At 48.0% G+C, this 5257-nt stretch overlaps 1 protein-coding gene across 1 annotated transcript in view; it reads left to right on the forward strand.

The window, feature by feature from the left end:
- Positions 1-3252: 3252 nt before the first annotated feature.
- Positions 3253-5257, forward strand: part of tob1a (transducer of ERBB2, 1a) — a 4827-nt gene continuing 2822 nt past the window's right edge. Inside the window, exon 1 of the mRNA XM_028818843.2 lies at positions 3253-3559. The gene's annotated coding sequence lies outside the window, so the exon portion shown is untranslated. The remainder of the gene's footprint in view (positions 3560-5257) is intronic.

The raw sequence follows: 5257 nt of genomic DNA on the forward strand, positions 1-5257 counted from the left end.
CCACACTGCCTGCCACCCCCTGGGGTCTGGGGCCCATTCTGCTGACGTGTTGTCCCAGCAGCCCACAGATGTGACCTCAGTGCAAGTCAAGTCTGCAAATACAAGCCAAGTGGATCCAGACGGTGGACAGGTGGGCACAAGCAGAGACCACCAGGGTGTCAAGAGGTGCTCCCAACACTCTGCATTCATTTTAAATAAAGCCTTTCATGGTGACTGCCGTCTTCTGGAACTGTTAAGGAATGAACCGCACAGCAAAGCCCACCTTAGTCAACGCGGTACAGCAAGCGCTCATACTTTATATGCATATATAGCGCCCTTCCTACACACACAGAGATATACAGTAATATGAGAGGGGTGGGGACTCTAATGCAGACTACATGGACAGCAGGCAGGTCAGAGACTGGCACTGAACTGGCATCCTTATGGGTCAAGTGGTGAGGGCCTTCACTGAGCCACACTGGCTGGAAAGCGAAAGGTGGAGGAAAGCCTGGATGTGAACGTCCTACCAGTCTGGCCACGGGGTCTCTCTGTCTGTCTGTCCTTATGTTGGCGTTTTATAAAATGTCTTTATATTAAATGCTATCAGAAGTGTGTTTTTGATGTTTTCTTTATTTCTTTTTGGTAAATAGAGTTCTTTTATATGATATTGTATAATGCATTTCATTTTAGACATTCTGAGAGATCAATTCTTTCTAGCAGTGTTATAGTTTTTTTTCTTTTATTGTGATATTATATAGTGCCTTTTTATTAGGCATTCTTATAGACCAATTCTTTCTTTCTTTCTTTCAGATTTGCAGTATATAATTCTTTCCATAATATGAACACTTAATACCGCCGAACAGCAACTTGCACAAAGCTGAGTTCCTAATCGAATCCCTTCTTTAGTTTTCCTTTAAAATGGATCTTTATAATTCCACCAGCAGATCACCCGGACGAAGGAACTACCGACTTTTAGAAGGCGGTGCCGGTGACGTCACTTCCACTCCACCTTCGGCCCCGCCCCTTCATGCATAGTACAAATAAAGGGCACGAATAAAGGGACGTGCATGGACCACCTCACGAGGGGACGTAGTGAGCTGCTAACCAGCTTTCATTGGCTGCTTAATGTTTGATGGCCATTTTTCAGCTTTAGTCTTGGCAGCTAAATGGAGATTCTCGGTCTGGGACCACAAACCTTCGATGGGTTCTTTTTCCATTTATTTTCTTATACTGTATATATATATATGGCTTGTGAAAATACAAAACGTCACGAACATGAGTTTTGATAGATAGATAGATAGATAGATAGATAGATAGATAGATAGATAGATAGAACTTTATTTTTGACCAACGAACTATGCCCCCCTCAAATATTGTGCATTTTTATTACTCTTTAATTTAATATTGTTTTTGTATTAGTATGCTGCTGCTGGAGTATATGAATTTCCCCTTGGGATTAATAAAATATCTATCTATCTATCTAACTGTCTATCTATCTAAGCAATAGGGTGGGCTGTCCACAGAAGCGCAGGGAACGGCACCGCCGCAGGCACATGCACGCGCACGCACGCGCTGACCATCCACACGTTCCCAAATTGTCACTTGTCCACGTGCATTGTCTCTCACACACACACACACACACTGACATCCGTACACAGTGGACATTCCAGTTCCGTTTTATAATCTTTTTTAGGCAGCATGTATTTCTGTACGTATTTAGGTGAGCTTGTATAAAACAGATTCGGATTGATTTCTGATATTTTGCTCTTGGTGGCTTATGTTCTGAGCTGACGACTCCATTAAACCACGCCTTGTGTCGTGCACGTGGACTGCTCGTATTAATTCTTCACCTCTGTTTTCGTTTTCATTGCTAATTTTTGTTCAATTAAGTTTTCGAGAGAGAGATTTACAAATGGAAGATTTTATTGTTATTTCTCTTGCTCGTGATCGCGCATATCCATATGTACCTTGAACTACACGCCTCCGCCCAGTCAATCGTTTATTTGTGCGTTCGGCTCCGGTCCAAAAATATTAAGGGGGCGCATGGGTTTTTGTATGGGGATGGGGAGGGGGCTTACCCCGACTAAATGACCCCCTGGAGGCAAGCCTGCCTGCATTCACCTGTCGTGCGTCTCTGTGTTTTCGAACCCACCCAGGACGGGTCGCCGGTCCGTCAGAGTTGGCCCGTACACGCGCAGCCCCACTTATGTCCATCCTTAGAATGGCCACGTACACCAACTAACGTTGTCAACCACATTATTTGGGGGGGACGGGGGGGTCTGGTGAATTATATATCGCCTTTCCCTGCGCTCGCTAGTCCAGTGCTCTGCTACATGCGCCATCAGGACGGCGTTTAATAACAAAGCGGCCCCTTTAAAGCGCAGCGAGGGGCGTGCTCGAGCGGTCCATTCAATGCTCTCTCTTGACGTACATTTTGCCGTCAGCAGCTTAGATACGAGGCAGCCAGTCACCGCGGATTACTACCCGGTTGTGCTCCAATCGGCGGCCTGCCCACTTCGACCCCTTTTCCACCGTGACGAAGCACACCCTCACTACGAGTTACTCCGGGGCTATCCCTCCGCAGAGGGATTCCATTTTAGTCACTATTGTGGCATGAGCTTGAGGGACTGGTAATTATATAATTTATTTTATGATGGCACCCAGACTGCCACGGTCCCACCGATGACCCCCCGCCCCAAATAGTCCTCGCTGTCTCTTAGTACTTTTTTCAGGTGAATAAAAAGGACGAAGTGGGCTCGTGGAGAAATCGTAAATTTTCTAGGCTCCTATTTACACAATGGGAGTATAAGTGATTAGCCCAGTCTTGTTTGACGAATAAAAATAAAAGTCCAAACGTTGCACATAAAAAACCCTTTTTGCATACGTGTTATTTTTACAACCCTGTAGAAAACTTCCCTAATTTAGTCGTTCGATACCCGCGTGACGGACGCAAGGCCCAACCAATCACCCCGTGCATTGCTGGCCTCGCCCGTCTCTCGCACTGCCGGGTAGCCAATGACTTTGCCCGAGGGGAGTGAAAGGGCGGGCCTGTGACGCGAGGGGTTATCCAGTTTTTTTAAGAGCTCGATTGACAGCGAGCTACCACCAATGAGAAAAGGAGGTTTCCCCCCCAGTGTGTGACGCAAATGGCCAGGCAGCCGACGAATGCCAAGCACAGGGAGGCGTTGCCTGGCGCGTTCTGACCTCTAGAAGACCGCATCACCGCCTTCCTCGTGTCCGTGGCGGAGGAGCGCTATAAATGCGCGGCAGCTGACAACTGATGGGACAGAGTTGTAAAAGAAAACTCCCGGGCGGTGGGGGAGTCAAGAAGCCCTGCAGAGGAAACGGGAAAGGAAAAAAAAAATAATAACATTAAAGAAAACAACAACAGAAAAAATATAAATAAACGAGAAGTTAAGCAAGGCTGACATAAGCAAACTAAGCTATCAACATTCACACGGACTGGAATATATATTTTTTAATTTATAAATTATATAACGAAGTATTTATATTCACTTTTTCTATTTGCACTACTTCGAAACAACTGCTGTGAATTTCCTTTAACCCCCTGAAAAAGCAAGTAAGTATCTGCTTCAGCGCTCGAGGCTTTTGGTTCTTAACTTCCGCGAGGTGGTTCTTCTCCTTCTCCGGGACGTTTTGCTAGCCAGGTGGAATTCGAAGCGTGTGAGGGCCTGTAGACGCCCAACGCACGAGAGCCCCCCGTTTTGTAGCCCTTCGTCTCCCGAGGCTTTCCGCGGTGGCTTTTTCTTTTCTGGCCACCGTCACACGCATTGTGGGCGCAGGGATGCCCGCTGCCCCCCTTCACGTTTATTTTTATCCACATTTCGGAGAGGTGGGGGCGCCAAATTGACACCCGAGTTTTCGTTCGAGAACCGTCGGGAGGATTGGGGGACAAGTGGAGGAGAAGGACGGACGGACGATGACTCCTTCGACCTTTTTATTTTTGCTTGTCGTCGGTGTACCGCACCGTCCGGAGTCGCTCGCCGTGTCTGTGTGTGTTTTTTGGGGTGTCCACCCTAAGTATTTTATTTTTAATGGCCTCCGCTTCGTTTTTGTTTGCCAGCTTTATACCCCCCCCCTTTTTAAAATGCGAACAGATGCTGTGGCGTACGGACTGCGTTGCGTCGAGCCCCAATTTGGGCGCTGGGGTGCGGTCCGATCTGTGCTTCGGTTTGGTGCGTCTCTTTATTTCTGTAACTTTGGGGGGGGGGGGGGGATAAAAAAAACTTGTCGAAGTCGCCCCTTCTGTTTGTTCAAATACAAGCGAACACGTCACGTGGCCCCTCGGATCGGAACAGGGGGCGACTCCGTAGGGTTTGAACCTTTGAGCCGAGGCCTGCTTGTTTTGGACGCTCGCAGGTGAAGGCGCTGCCGCTCGGCTGGCTTGCGTGTGTCGCTGTGCGTTTTTGCCCTTGTCGCTTTTTTTTTCTGGGTGTCCCCACCCAGTGCTGATCCAGCAGCGTGTAAAGGTCACTTTACTGCAATGGCTTAAAGATTAACGAAAGATTATTTTTTTTCGTTTGCTGGGGCACGAATGCCAATGAGATTTGGTTCTTTCGGTGCCCAGGGATCAGGTGCCCAGCGCTTTTTGCAGGTGCGTTTGCGGCTTTTTCCCTTCCCCCCCAGACCCCCCCCCCTCACCACACACACACAGAAACGGGCCCAGCGTTCGAGAAGGATCCTCTTTAATAGCCTAATGGGCAGGTTTGGATCACAGAGCTTTGCTCCGGCGCCCGTCTGAATGTCTCCGCCGCCTTTCATGTTCTTAAAGCTCAAAATGTCGCCTGTTCAGTAATTATACTCGTTTATTACTAGTATTCTGAAAGGGGGGGGGGGGGGGCAGTCGCCGCATAAAATGGCCAGTGATGACTGTACTGTGTTTACTGACTCGGATCCATCTAGAAGGGGGGGGGTGGGTGTCTGTCTTTTTTGGTGTAGCAAGACTCCCTTTTCAGTTGTCACCCCTGAATGCCCTTGCACAGTTCTGTTGGTTGTAAATCAAGGTGTAGGGTGGCAGCAGCAGCGCATTAGGATGTGGCACTCCCAGGAGCTTGGTGCATTTAGCATCTGTGTGCCAGTGGCACAGTTCAGTTTTAAATATTTAAATGGCACATCTCAAAGCAGTTGCACAAATGGCCGTATAAGGGTGGGCATTGGGCGTTTCTCCAGTTGTCATGAAAATGGAGTGTTTAGGGTGTTTTGGCCGCCTTTACCCCTCCACCATGTTAGCGGTAACCTTTAGCCTTTTTTTTGGTCC

Source organism: Erpetoichthys calabaricus, chromosome 14, assembly GCF_900747795.2.
Source record: "Erpetoichthys calabaricus chromosome 14, fErpCal1.3, whole genome shotgun sequence".
NCBI classification, from domain to species: Eukaryota; Metazoa; Chordata; class Cladistia; order Polypteriformes; family Polypteridae; genus Erpetoichthys; species Erpetoichthys calabaricus.